Genomic DNA, 16,547 nt, shown 5'->3' on the forward strand with positions numbered 1-16,547 from the left:
CTAATGACCCGGACACTGAAACACCAACACCTATACTTCAGAATATCTACACATCATTCACCACACCTTGGCCATATGTTACACTATCCATTCTCACCACTCTACTCATCTGCTTCTACGCTCACAAGCTATGGAGCAAATTTAAAAGAACTCACAAAACCACACTTCACATGGAACTCACAACTGGCACTGACTGCATACTAATCCCACTTCTAACACTTCCACTTTGCCCTGACAATTGGAACATTCAACCTCCAAAAGACATCAAGACCATAAACATACAAAGAACATATCTCATTTGGGCAAACCTCACCATAGATGCACCTGATTTCATCATTGTAAATACTCATACAAACAAACGCATCAACATCCCAGACACCATTTGCATTTCACCACTTAAAGCTCACAGACTACGAAATTTGTTAAAGCAACCATATACTGCTTATTTCCTCTTATCTCACCACCAGTATTTTCGATTACTTCAATAAAATTTTGTCCACGGAAGTAGATCTGGGATTGCAATACTTACCCGGTGTGAAAGAAGTGTGCAAGCATATATTACCATGTTCATTACCACATTTCTGTATATAACTACTATTTTGTATTATGTTTTTTTGGTGATATGTATCACACATTGTAACATGCATCTCATGTGTTTTTTTGATTCTCTTTGTGAAATATTGCATGTTCACATTTTTGTTGATGTAGATTTTTTTTTTAGATACAAGTATTGTTTATTAGGACTTAGCGTTAGATGATTGTATTTCCTTTTTTTTCATATTTTATACCAATACATTACCCACTTACCATTATACCACAATTTTTATCTTTGAGGACAAAGATTTTTCAAACCAGGAGGGACTTATCATCAGGTCTCATTGACCCTCTGATATATTTTTAGAATAAATCTAATTTAATAATATTTTGAATAATTTGTACTTTTTTTATTATGAATATTTTATTTCCATTTCACATCTTACAGAACTTTCCTCATTTAATCCTTTCTTCATTTTTGCAAAGAACCATTTACACTTATTTTATCCCCAAGCCATAAAATTAAGAAGTTTTGTAAATAATCACACATTTTTAGGCAAGGCGAAATTTCATTTTATTTATCAACAAATAACTTTTACGCAAAGCCACGCAATTCAATTAAGTGATTCTTTGATGTCCTCTCGACTCAATTAGTGTCATGTCATCGGATTAGGATCTTTTGTCCGAACTGCTCTTTTAAGTTTGTTTTCTTCGAGAGGCCCTCGAGAGGAAATTTGGGTATGTGTATCTTTGTTTACCTGTGTTATTTTATGATTATCCCTCTGGGGAGCCCTACCTTGACCAGGCCGATTTTTGTTTCGAATGCCCAGCGCGTCACTTTTTGCTGGAAATTCAACAATAAACAACGTAAACTTTATCAAGAGCCTTGGTCATCTTTTTCAGGTAGGAAACTATTTTGTATATTATTATATGTATATGTTTGTACCATTTTTACAATGCATATTTGATATTTTGACATTCAATGCATTTGTTTTGTGTTCATGTATTTGTTTACAATTTATATATGGCAAAACTGTACATATTAAAAGTTACTTTTATCTTTGACCAAATATGCATTGTCTTAACAATTCATCTAAAAGGAATTCGTGTAAATTCCTTTAGTTATTCAACTTAACTTTCATTTACATCAATTAGTTAATTTCTCTATTAAGCTTAATTGGTTCCTGCTATTTTACATCTTTTATTTTAAAATTGTTAACTTGCTTTATATTCTTTGCAACTTTACTTTCCGGAAAACATGTGTTGCGTTGTTGGTTTTAAATTTACAAAATATCAGTCTAGAACTTAAAATGTGTAATACTTTAAGCATTTTAAATAATTCATATTGTTACTTTTTATTTCACAATTGTTTTTATGCTTTTTGATTAAGAGAAATTTCATTATTTCACTTTTTAAATATTTGCTATTCCGCATTCCGGAAAATTACCATTTTACCGGTTTAGAGTCTATACTTAGTCTAAATTGTTTACATTTCCGCAAAAGTTGAAAATGCACACTAAAGAGTGTTTTCTTGAGAATATGTATTTAATCAATTATTCGAACCAATTGCTGTAAGTATAAAACTTTTCAGTCATTCAAATTATTGCTTTTCTTATACTTTTGTAACAATCGGAATATTTTCTGCATTGTTTGATTACATATTCAAGTATAGTACATGTGCACTAATGTCTGTGACTCTAGGCTAAGGTACTTCATGTATTTCTATATGCAAGTTCCATAACTATATTTTGTATGTTTTTAATTTCATCTAATGATAAAATTCAAGGCTCAAACATTTCATATCACTGCTTCAAAATTAATCTATCAACTTTTATTTTATTTGTCAATTGTAATTAATCATTTGCAATAATTCATTAATTGTTGTCTATCTTTGATTGTCAAACATCCTATGGTCTTCATAAATAGTGTACCTCATCATGGTCAAGCGAGTTCTCCATTTAAGTTAATTTTCCCCACTTTTGTAGATTATTTGTAGAACATTTTTGTTTATTTGTTTGTATGTGATATTATGTGCACATGTGAATCATGGGTATTATGTAATGTGGTCAGTAAATGTCTTAACTTTAAGATGATGTTGCACAATGTTTTTCAAGTGCAAAGACTCATTGTTTATTACTTATATGTTTTTATATGTCATATTATATCTTGACTTTTTGCTGGAAATTCAACAATAAACAACGTAAACTTTATCAAGAGCCTTGGTCATCTTTTTCAGAATTATCACCCATGACAACACAAAAATCTTGGTGATACATCCATGGACGAGTTCATCGGTTACTCTGAAAGGTGACACAGGTTAACATTTTCTATATTGATCTGCCTACTTTGAGTGATTGTACTTTAATAGCAAAATTCTTAAATTTTATCCCCGATTGTATGGCCTAATTTGTCATTTAAAAAATCGGGCTATTTCGATACATGCAACTCATAACGACTGGGACTTGACATCTGTACTAGATTTATACGGAAGATGTTCTATCATTAGTAAGATGGTACTTGTGTAGCACAGATCTGTAGTACGCAGACTTTTTTTTATGTTTCTCCCTCTCCCCCACATGGAAAAACGTTGCTACAGGCCTTTATCAAGCTATATTTGGATTAATGTCTATCAAATTATTTTGCGAACCTTGATGCACAAAACTAATGCCGGTAAACATGGTAAACTATCTTTTAAAACCTAATAGTTGAATTAAGTTTTTAATTCAACATGTTCAAGCTGTTAAGCTATAGCTATCTATATAAGTTCTTCTTACTTATTTAAAAATGCTTGTACCATAGAATTTAGTTTGTATATACGGATATATGTATAAAAGAGAAATTTGGATCTTGGCATCGCCAAAGAATACATAAATACGATGCACAGATTTTAAAGCGAGGTTTGCCTATAATTGGCATATTCTAATTCGAAGAGGGCGAAGTATTCTAAGGGCAAGTTGTCTTAGAGGCGTATACTCTCTAGCATTCTCGCGCATGCGTAGCCTGACTTAAGCCCATGGCATCCGGTTTAACTCATGTATTTTCTGCGTGGACCTCATGGTCCACGCAATAAACAAACACAGTTACAAACAAAATACACGATACAGACAGTCAGAATTTACTCAGCTGTTCATCTATGAGTCCTCCAATATGAACTACACATGGTGGGGTAATATATGTACACTTCCACGGTTAGCCCGGGCGGAATTACGAAGTACGTCCAGTATCGGTTACCTTTCTAGTCCCGAATCTGCTGAATCCGCTTCCTAGCAGACATTGCGTACAACTGTTCCTCGCCTGCAATCGTGACATCCGACAACTCACGGAGACGAACGAGTGACATCACACATAACACATACTTCTATTAATAGCATTAGATTATGTAACAGTACGACATAAGTTATGTACTATTTACATCATAAATATAATTTATACATACTTTAAATGTACTTCATACATACTTTCTATATAGATAATACCGTCGCTGTGTCCTTTGTTAGCCTTAGCTTGTTCTTTTTTTTCATGTTCGACATTACATTATGTTTAACGAAACTATTGGGGGGGGGGGGGGAGGGGGGGAACATGCATTTAACTATTCAACATAATGATTTACAATCCTTCAGATAATTAACAATTCGTTAAAAAATATAGAATTTAATTTCTTTTCTGGAGATAGCTTGAAACGAAGATGGTGCGATTTCCTATTGAACTCATGTATTTCATCCTTGAGAAATATCAGCTCTCCTAATCTTGGTCTTTACCTGAACATGATACTAACATTATACCCTAAGAAATAGATTTGAAATTAATTCGTGCGAAATCTAAGAACAATTTTTACTGAATGGAAACCAATAAGGATATTTACAACTAAGGAGAGGTAATCTCCGGGAAATCAGGGATATCGTTTGTCTTTCCTGTTTAAGAAATAATTTACAAATCATTTATTTTCCTTCCTCATTTTACATGGATCAAAGTTTTAATAAATAACTGTCAAAAACTGTCAAATACCAAATGAAAATTATATCTTCGTTTTGTAATTTACAAATTATGATCTATACACCTAAAAGCCTTATCTTTGTATCGAAGTTTTCCTTTATGATTATTTCTTACAGGACGAAAAACCATCTTTAAGCAATCGCTGTGGTGGCTTAAAGAAGTCAATTCCTTTAAGTCACCATTATGCCACCATTAAGCTGCAGCTTCTAGGTGCTTAATGTCCAAACTTCTTAAACTTACCATAAAGCTGTAGCGCAATGTTACTTTAATGTCCAAACTTCACTAAGCCACGATTAAGTCATCTTCAAACTACCTTTACGTACCCCTCATGAAGTCTTTAGTTTAAATTATATTTCAGAATCATTTACCCAGAATCTTATTCATTTCATTATAATGTCTCGCTAATACCCCAGTATGAATTCCACTACCTTTTAGAATGTGCTTTTTTTTCAAAAGAGAACAAAAACAAGTATTTTTATGCTAACCCTAATAGCCACGATTAAGTCATCTTCAAACTACCTTTACGTACCCCTCATGAAGTCATTAGTTTAAATTATATTTCAGAATCATTTACCCAGAATCTTATTCATTTCATTATAATGTCTCGCTAATACCCCAGTATGAATTCCACTACCTTTTAGAATGTGCTTTTTTTTCAAAAGAGAACAAAAACAAGTATTTTTATGCTAACCCTAATATTATTGATTTCGGGTAAGTCACAATTAATGGAAGAGCCATTGCAACAGTTTCTGTTCAATGTGAGCGTGAATTTTTATTTTTACTTATGACGCTGCACTTTCAAGGCGTTCAACGTTTGTGACGTCAAAATTAAACGCATACTTTAACCTTTTGACCCCCTGTCCGTGTTATGCTGTTTTGAATGCCGTAACTTTCCTCACACTTCATAAGCAAAATACATGTGCAATGTAAATATGTAGATTTATTTTTATGCCCCGGGATCGAAAGATCCCGGGGGTATATTGTTTTTGTCCTGTCTGTCTGTTTGTATGTTTGTCTGTTGTCAACTTTAACCTTGCCCATAATTTTTGATTGGTTGGAGCTATGACTTTCATATTACACATGTGTATTCCTTGTGACAGGACCTTTCTTTGGATACCAACAACTTTGACCTTTTGACCTTGACCTTAGAGTTTGACCTACTTTTGAAAAACTTAAACCTTGGCCTTGACCTTAGAGTTTGACCTACTTTTGAAAAACTTAAACCATAACTTTTGAACAGTTGGTGCTTGGGGTTTCAAACTTCACATGTGTATTCCTTGTGACAAGACCTTACTCTGGATATCAACTTCTTTGACCTTGACCTAGCAGTTTGACCTACTTTTGAAAAACTTTAACCTTAGCGATAACTTTTGAACGGTTAGAGGTAGGACTTTCATACTTCACATATGTAATCCTTGTGACAAGACCTTCCTTTGGATACCAACCACTTTGACCTTGACCTAGGAGTTTCACATACTTTAAAAAAACTTTAATCTTGGCCATAACTTTTGAATGGTTGATGCTAGGGCTTTCATACTTCACATGTGTATTCTTTGTGACAAGGCCTTCCTTTGAATATCAACCACTTTGACCCTTTGACCTTGACATAGGAGTTTGACCTACTTTCGAAAAACTTTAACCTTGGCCATAATTGTTGAATGATTGGTGCTAGGGCTTTAATACTTCACATATGTAATCCTTGTGACAAGACCTTCCTTTAGATACTAACAACTTTGACCTTGACCTTGATGTTTTACTTACTTTTAAAAAACTTTAACCTTCGCCATAACTTTTGAACAGTTGCACTAGGGCTTTCAAATTTAACACTTTTTATCTTTTGGCCTGGATTTTGACTTGCATTTGAGAAACTTAAACCTTCGCCATAAGCTGCCATACGGGGGCATCAGTGTTTCACACACATCTTGTTTATTCTTATGATACCTGTCAGTTTGTCTCTATATAATCAATGCCCAACTATTTTCGCATAGTGTTCTAAGAGTTTATATAGCGTAAGCATACTATGCCGAAATAGTGCACGGCTTCTTTTTCCGAAGAAAACCCGACAGCGCCCATGCCGGGGATCGAGCTCACGAGCCCGAGATTGTCACACCACAGATGCTGTTATCTTTAACGTTGTATTTTAATATATATAACCTTCGTTTCAAATATTTGACACTAATAGAAAACCAGAAGACTCTGATGAGACTGTAGCTCTACTGGTCTGTATGTATAACAAAGTAGCACTTGGATTTGAAACTTTGCAACATGCAACAATAAATAGAATTGTGTATCTTAATGTAGTCTTCTTATGTGCCAAGTTATTGAAATCAAACGAAAACTGTATGAGTAGCGTTTTGAAAGTATTTCAGAGAAATTTCTATTTTTATAACCATGACAACACCATTCACTGAAATCAAACCCAAAATACATATTATGTAATGTAGTGTATTCTAATCGTGTGCCAAATTAGATTGAACTCGGGCCAAAACTGTAGGAGGAGTAACGTTTTAAAGGAATTTCACAGAAATTTATATTTTTAGTAACCATGGCAACACTGTTCATCAAAATCAAAAACCGATGGAACAAATAATGTATCTTAGTATAGTCTTTTTGTATGCAAAGTTATATTAAAATCAGACCAAAACTGTAGGATCAGAAGTATTTTTTAAGGAATTTCACAGAAATTTCTATTTTTAATAACCATGGCAACACCGTTCATCGAAATAAAAAAAAACATGCTCTTAATTATGTATCAAAATGAAGTCCACTCGTGTGCCAAGTTATACTGAAATCTGACCAGAACTGTAGGAGAAGTAGCATTTTAAAGGAATGTCACAGAAATTTCTATTTTTAGTAACCATGGCAACAACCGTACATCGAAATCAAAAACCGATGCAACAAATAATGTACCTTAGTATAGTCTTTTTGTATGCCAGGTTATATTAAAATCAGACCAAAACTGTAGGATAAGAAGTATTTTAAGGCATTTCACAGAAATTTCTATTTTTAGACACCATGGCAACACCGTTCATCGAAATAAAAAAAAAAAAACATGCTCTAAATTATGTATCAAAATGACGTCCACTTGTGTGCCAATTTATACTGAAATCAGACCAGAACTGTAGGAGGAGTAGCGTTTTAAAGGAATTTCACAAAAATTTCTATTTTTAGAAACCATGGCAACACCGTTCATCGAAATCAAAACCGATGCACATAATTATATATCTTAGTGTAGTCTACTTGTGTGCCAAGTTATATTGAAATCAGATCAAAACTGTAGGAGGAGTAGCGTTTTGAAAAATTGTTTACAGACAGACGGACGGACGACGGACACCTTACCATCGCATAAGCTCTTCCGGTCTCTGACCAGTAGAGCTAAAAATAAACAAAATGATTTTTTTCTTAAAAAGACTCTTGCAACTTTTCTCCCTTCACTCAACTTAAATTTTTTGAAACCGTGTGCATTATACTTTTTTGCATGAAACGCTCAAAATAGAAAAAAGAAGATTATGACGTACATGTACCACGACGTGAAGTCATACTAGCGGTGTACTAACATGTTTGTAAGAGGTGATGAAACATTGGAAAAGGAGGAAATATTGTCGTTTTTATACAACAGTCAGCATAATGAAAACTATAGTGTCATGTTTTGCATGCACTATGCCTAAAAATAGTCAGGGTCTGACACATAGTGCACTCACCTCCGGCTCGTGCACCATATGTCAAACCCTGACTACTGTTTAGGCATAGTGCATGCAAAACACAACACTATTATATAACTAGGGCTAATTGTAACGGGAACCGTTACAGATTTTCCCCAAACGCTTCTTAACTCCCTTTTGGTGCCTTATTCCCTTTAAACATCCTTAAATGTATTTACATAACAAAGCTATAAGCCTACAATAATGCTATTAATTTCACTTTCACTACACACTCCAAAGAAATATGAAAATATTTCTTTGCCCTTAGTTTATGTTCCATATTTACCGCGTTATAAACCTCAGCAGTGAAGGTAATAGTAAACATGGCGAACAAATTCAAGTTGCAATCATTTAGACACATTTCAAATTGAAAATATCGATTTTATTGACGTTATTTAATTATTTCGATTTATTTCAAAGTTATTGTAATTTTTGGCGGAAAAAGAATGCCTACTTCACTAAGATGTGATTCTAGCCGGAGTTGTAACTCCCCCCCCCCCCCCCTTCCCCAAAAAAGCATAATAGAAAGGAAGGATAAAATAAAATCGGGTAGTTACATTAACATTGCTCCTACGATCATGAGCTTTTTGCCTCCCTTGAGATGGCCAGAGACATAAATAACATATAATAAATGTGTCTCCGAGATGGCGATTGATAACCCACATGGCCACAATATCACATTTGCATGGATAAACTCATTGGGAATTTGCTATATATTCTGTTCATATATATTTATTTCTTATTAGAGAAATTATAAAATAATAAATATATATCTACTTAGTACTTTATTTGTCTTCTCTGATTTGAACACCGTGATTTACACTGATTTACCGTGAATGTAATGCGCACGCGCAAGATTGTAAAATCCAAAAATCCAGATGATTTCCGGAATTATTTGAGGAATTTTCGTTGATTATTAATTAGCGAAACTTAATTGAGAAAAAATAAAAACAAATTGGTAATCTTCAAGTACCAATGATGTTTAAAATATATAAGACAAAAGACAGCACTCTTCCGATTTATCGGTATTAAAAGGCCAAAAATTCGAATCCAATTTTAATATAGTAGTATAGATTTTGTATTAATTTGTATTCATGTATCCCAGTTGGGGTCTTTGAAATAAGAACTTGAAAAACTTTCTACGTACGTTCTCTCAAACGCTATCAGCTAAATCACGCAAACATTTGAATTAAGGATGTAATCTGCTGAGATAACTTGCAATTTCAATTCAATGTATTCGTTATTTGAAACCATCAAAATTAATGTAATATTTTAAAATCTTTGCTCCTGGACATCAAACAGTCAAAATGTTGGCATGATTGTGATAATCATTCAGCACTCCGCCAAAATTATGAAATTCATGGCACTAAGGCCAGGAGTCTTGGTGTTAGGGTGGTGCTCTAAATATCATATAGTGAGAATGCATAACTTCTTCAACAAAACTTCTTATGTACGAGAGCCGTTCAAAAATTACGCGGACTCTGCTATTAGTTAGTCTTACAAACGTCAAATAGGAATGAAATTTTACAGAAATATATTTCGTAAAGATTCCAGAAAAAATTTTGGATCTTTTTTTTAAATCAATTAAATTCCACTAAATATATTGCGTGTTTTGACATAGCCAATGGTGATGTACGGAGCACGGCAAGAAATTTTCGAAATGAACTTACAGAATCAAGAATGTTTCAATTTATATTCCATAATTCACGAGATTATTAGAAGAACCTGGGTTTTTTTTTAATTGTTACATTATTATGCATTTTTATTTCAAACAAAAATATTTGAAGTACTAACAGAAATATTGTATTTTTTTTCTTCTATGTGTTCTTTATGAAAAGAACCAAAAAACATAAGTCAGTAGATTTGACGGAGCAGCGCACTTTTATCAAGCTGAGTGCAGTACTCGGGAAAATGCCCACAGAGACCCAAAATATGCTTGTTGAAACATGTAATACACAAGTGATATGCCAGACATCTGTCGACAAATAACACATGAAAATGTTTGTTTAAATTTTATTTTTTAATACTTAAATACAAAATCTTTAAATCCATTGCAGTAAATTATAACAGACCAACTATAAAAGCAGTAGTAAGGCAAAACAAATCAATACATGAACATTATATTTTTTTTAATTTTAGTTATGAAAAAGGCAATGCATGTTTGAATAAATTCAAAACTAAATTCAAAGAACAAAAATAGATTAAATTTAATGCACTATAATTGTAAGTTGACATACATAATACGGGATTTGAAAACAGGTCTTTTAGAGATTCATATGTGATATAAATGACTGTAAAATTCTGTTGCATAAAAATAAAATCTCAGAATTCATGAAAAATACCATCAAAGAATGGTTTCTCTGAATATTACATTGAGAAATACTTGCCGTGTTAAGAATCAAACAAACATCAAACGTTGAAAGCAATATTTACACTTCACACATAGTTTATATAAAACTAAACTGGTCGTAAAGTCCTGGTCGAGCGTCATGGGAACCTCTGTATATTTACTTGTGTCGTCATCATACTTACGACACATGGAAAATGGCGGAGAATAAAGGTGAAGGGTAACTGCGCCATCCATGTGACTTTTGTTTCCAACTCTGTGAAGGCCGTCTGCGTCTAAACAAAGAGATATAACTATAAGCCATCAAACAATACTTGTCAATGAGAAAATCCAACAAAAAACTTCGCTGATAAAAAAGTAAAACGATAAAGTAATGTGAATTATAATAAAGATCAATATACTATCCAGAGTTGCCAAGAAATAACGCAGAAGGGTGGATACCTAAACAAGGTAGACTAAAACGATTTTTCTTTCATACTAAGTTACTTATCGTATTTCTTTGCAATTTATGACTTCAAACCGCATGAGACATTTGGAAGATCCAGACTGTGACGTCACAAGATGGTGACTTCAAATGTTAAATGCAGTCTAGAAAAGGCAAATATTGACAAAGAGAGTTTAATCTACTATCTAAATTTAAAGTATATTAAAGCATGGAGAGTTTCACAATTATTTGTGCACTTTTCTTTGGCCATCGCAAGAATAGTACCGTAGGAGAAAAGAGTATTGCATTGTGGGTACCGAAGTTAATTTACTGTGGAAAAAAATCTTTTGGATTAATGTGCAGTTAACCAAATCCCTATAATCCCTCGCCTAGACACAATATCTTACTTCTTGTCTTTCCTGGGATTGGTGATTTACCCCGTTTATGATTCGTTTTCTTTTCTTGTTTTGATTTATGTTTCATCACTATTTGTTATTTTTACCTTGTCGGAATGTTTTTTTGATAATTGCGGATTTAGTTGTCAAAACTATACTTGCCAGTTATATGGGCTACATCGTTGAGTTTGTATACTCTATCTGCTATCTTCTCCATTTTTCATCCACATGACGTCACATCCGGATTTTTATACAGCTCTTCGAACACTTCACCCTTTAGGGTCTTCATGAAGCAGTGGGAGTTAGGATGATTATGTATAGGGCTTTCCTGATTTGTATGCCAACAGAGTATCATCAGATTGTAAAGACCATTCCCTTTGTCCAACAAAGTCCTCGTATATCTGTTCGTTGAAGAATTATATCAGTAATAAAATTGCTCCAACTCCATCAGAGCATTAATCATCAGATTATTCCATATTATGCAAACTGTGTGCTATATTTCACTAAGAACATAAAAGAGGGCAACATGCCGTGCAATTTTAGATTTCAATCATTTCACGGTAAGCAAGCTCGTTACTGTTGATAATGATTTGCAAGAATGAAACCCATTATAAAAATTCTAAGATTTATTACATAAACTTGCATTAATATTTTGAAAATTTTAAAATTCAATACACGTTTTCATTATCGCCAAAGATAAAAATAAGCAAATAAATTAGGTGAAGACAAAGTTCCTGATCTCGATCCAAAGCGCGAAAACACAATTATAATACATGATTTATGAAATGATTGATGGTATGTTGTTTTTACGTCCCGTTCTAGAATTTTTCAATCATATAGAGACGTCACCATATACAGGTGAAGGGCTTAAAATTCAGACCTTTACTCAGCACTCAGGGCCATTGAGCAGTTAGGGTTCTTTATCGTGCCAATGCCTACATGTACCTTGACACGGGGCCTCGGTTTTTAAGGTCTCATCTAAAAGACCCGCAACTTACACTTCAAACTTTAGAAACAGTTGTTACTTTTTTTTTATTAACTTAGGTCAGTCGCGGTCATGATTCGAACACACGACCTTCCGATCACGTAGCGAGCATTTATGAAATGAAATAGATTTATAAGAAAAAGGAATTCTTCGATCTGGGTATAATGTCATGATCCAACTCTTTTTTTTCCTGTAGAGAATACTTTAATAATAGTGGCACGCTCTTTATTCTTCTTCCTCTTCTTTCTGGTCTCCTTCATCAAGTTAACTGAGTTGAAGATTTTGCCGATTGCGTGTGGGCATATTTAAAACAATCTGTTTAGATTTTCTTAGTCACTTGAAATTTAAAGATCTCAAGTGATTTTGCTGCTGTGGTGTCTTCTGGCAGGCTATTCCATTCTTTAACAATTTTGCAAAAGAATGACCAATTTCTACAATCCTTGTTTGCAGATGGTATAGCAAACGAAGTGTTTAGTGTGCAGCGATCTTCCTACAGGCTTAGTGAAGTGGTCCTCAGGTCCGATGGCTACTTTGTTGTTAATTATCTTTGTTTCTTACATTTAATTGTAAGAGTGCTCGCATTTATTCCAAATACTTCACTAATTCAAATATGTATTTATAGCAGTGACCATAAAAACTTTTTCTTTTCTTTCCTTTTTGTGGTGGTGCACCAACTTCCACGAACAAGCGTTTGTCCACAAGTATGTTAGCGCTGTCGTTATGTGATTGTCGCGAGAACCAGATCTGTTCTTATAAAACACCCAATGAAAATGTGTCAGATGGAAATTTACCAACTGACAGCTTAGTATCTACCTGAATAATTACAATGTCATCCGTGACGATGACTTGGGACGGTCAGTTCTATTTAAAAAAAGACTTCAATGTATGAGGAGTATGCTGTAATACTATATCTTTTTTAAGGTTTTGACGTACCCACTTAAAATATGTAACATTTATATTATTTCTCATATTCCTCATTTCTTAATGACCGTAAGTACCTAGTTTAGTTCTGTATCTCCGGTCCTATGGCGTTTTTAATATCAGTCTTAAATTCCTAGAGGTAAACGAAGCAACCACAGCCTTAGATGATTTAACTATTACGCCACGTCAGCGAATAAAGAAATAAGGAAGAGGAAATGAGTATATATATGCTTGACAATAAAAAAAGGTTTTATTTTTTAAATAAATTATTTAATAACAAAATTATTTACATATAAAACTTTACACTAACTTTTCGTCACTCCATAGTTCCTTGCCCTCCCAGTCTTTGGGGTAACTTTCGTACTGGGACATTAGCTCTTTCACCCTCTCCACGGAATCCTTGGATAATCCATTCTTCAGTTCATCTTTCAGATCAGGCTGCAGAGTCTTCAGGTCGTACCGGCCCATTTGTGACTTTATAAGTGTTAAGGTATCAGAGCTATAGGTTTACCCTCAAATTTGTATATTAAATACAGGAATAATTTCCGCTTATATAGCAAACCTTGAAGCAAGGGTATTTTTCTTGTTTGTCTTTATAAATACCTTGTCCTAGGAAATTCATGAAATGTACACACGTGGTTTTCAAAGGTGATGAATGCAAATACATGTATAGATAACATCGCGGTTTGCATGTCATGTGTAATTAAAAATGATTAACAGAAATACTTATGCAGTCGAGCATTTATTTTTTGAAGAATATGAAACCAAGTACGAAAAATACTCATCACAGCAGCACAAGAGGCTCATGGGTAAAAATGCATACCTACATGTAATCACCATTTCCTTGAAAATGAGTATTTATGAGAATTAAATGATGTCCCTTATGGTATCACTAAATTACTGTATAGGATTTCACTAATTAGAAATAAGTCTTCTTTGGATTTAATTTAATCTTCACAAGATGCAATCAAAAACATGTATGGGTTTAAAATATTTCTCTATAAAAGTTATTTTTCTCTAAAATTTCCATGTTCTGTCTCTTTAATTAGATCACAAATGCATTTAAAAGGGGATGAATTAAATAATTATCACCATGCTGTCCTTCTCTTTAGGCTTTCCAGATATTTCTCCTCTTATATTTTTCCAATCCAAAATTGTGGTCCCAACGTTCCCAAAGACGTAATGATTTGAATACAATGTGAATTGCTTGACTTATCGTGCCTCAGATGCGCCTATTATCTGCTGGATGTGCAGGAGTAAAAAAAATATTCATTCATTCGATAGTACTGGTCTCACCCCTTCGACCAAATAGCAACAAATGTCGGAAAATTCACATGTTTTGTTCCCTTTACCAATCTAAACTGTACATCAGTAAATACCTACTACAGTTTACAAGGCAACTGTAAACATACTTTTCCTTGTATCTTTCAGAACTTCTCTCATTTGACATAGATCATTAAACTCTATGAGAAGGAACAACAAATCAAAGGTCCAATGCTTTTGTTAATAATATAAACATAAGGGACTCTGTTCCCTAAATACGTGTGCTTATATATACATGTATAATGGCTAATAAAAATATCCAAAGAGAGCAGAGTGAATTATCTTTTTTTATTTTTGTATTATAACCGGTATTATCAAATCGTAAAAAGTATTTCAGGCTTGATAGTAAAAAAAGCTTATAAGATTTCTCTAGGTTCAAAATACATCTGCACTCTGCATGCCCCATCTTGGAAATACATGTAATTGTATACGTAATTAATTCCGTTTCTTTGAAAAGGCAATTCACAGAAACTTGATTTAAATCCCGTGCACAATAACACTCCGATAAAACAATTTATGAATATTCAAACTCATTCAGTCATTCCCTCTCTGGACTGCAGTTATTGTTATTTTTTAAACATGAATTTCAGTACAATAAAAGGCCCACTGAACTCGGTCAATTGATAAACTTTATTAATAAGATCTCCTGTTAAGACTGTACTATACTAAGCCCTGTTTTGACTACGTTAATAAAGGTTTTAATCCCGAGTCTATGAATGATAAGAATGATAAGAATGATTTTTCCCTTACTTAATTATTTATGATGTGAAAATTATATAGCGAAGAATTGGGTACTGTAAATCTAACTCTTATTTCAATACATAATATATCAGATACTAGTATTCAATTAATGTCACATTTGAAATCTCATCATATAGACTACTTTCCCCCGTGGTTGTTCATGGGTGAATTTCATGGTATTGCCTTTCTATGGCCTCAGACTTGTGATCGATACTATCAATTATAATAAGTAATAATCAGCCCTTTAACCCCTCCCCCCTTTGTCGCTATGCTACAAGGTGGGCTTGTCTTATGTTTAAAATGCAATATTTTATGAAAAAAATTGTTCCTTGATACAAAGTTTCAGACAAAATATTAAATGGTTTTAGTGAACAATGCCCTGGTTCATGCCAAAGGGTTAGGCTTCGTTGATAATATAGTGAATATGCATAGCATGATACCTCGCTCAATGGTACATTCTTATTCCTACGACATGATAAGAAACGCACCATGTGACTTTTGAATAAAAGAGTATGTTTATGCCCCACCATGAATATGGCCGGGACATATAGTGCTTTTCATGTCCGTCTTCCGTCCCTCTGTCCTTCCGTCACACTTTTCCTTTAGCTCACTTTAGAAGTAAATAGTCAAGATATCTTTAACAAACTTTGTATGCTGATACATACTGATGAGAACTATTCAACGTCAACATTTTTTACCTTGACCTTTTCTTTGACCTTGACGTCAATTTTCTTATTTTTGTTTCGCTATGTTTGAAAGAAACGAAGATATTTTAATCAAAAATCATACGCTGATACAATAATAACAGTTATTCAACTGCATCTGCATGTTTTGACCTTGACTTTTCCGTTAACCTAACTTTCTTAAATTAGTGATTATCTCAATCACAAAGATACTAAAACTAGTTTTATCAAACCTTACATGTTTATACAATTCAACTGCATCATCATCTTTTGACCTTGACTTTCCTTGACCTTGATCTCGGTTATCTTAAAATAGTATTAAGCTCAGTTTGAAAGAAATTATTCATATATTTTGATCAATCCTCACATGCTGATACGTATTGTAGAGAGCTATTCAACTTCATCAGCATTTTTTACTTTGACCTGTTCTTTGACATTGACTTCACAATTGTGTTTAGTAAATTTCAACAAAACTATGAAAGATATTTTTATCAAACATT

At 33.4% G+C, this 16,547-nt stretch overlaps 1 pseudogene; it reads right to left on the reverse strand.

The window, feature by feature from the left end:
• Nucleotides 1-3,769: 3,769 nt before the first annotated feature.
• On the reverse strand, nt 3,770-13,768 carry LOC133175147 (cysteine dioxygenase type 1-like; annotated as a pseudogene).
• Nucleotides 13,769-16,547: the final 2,779 nt, after the last annotated feature.

This window comes from Saccostrea echinata, unplaced genomic scaffold (genome assembly GCF_033153115.1).
Source record: "Saccostrea echinata isolate AGI-Se365-2 ecotype Australia unplaced genomic scaffold, CSIRO_AGI_Sech_v1 ptg000061l, whole genome shotgun sequence".
Classification (NCBI taxonomy): Eukaryota; Metazoa; Mollusca; class Bivalvia; order Ostreida; family Ostreidae; genus Saccostrea; species Saccostrea echinata.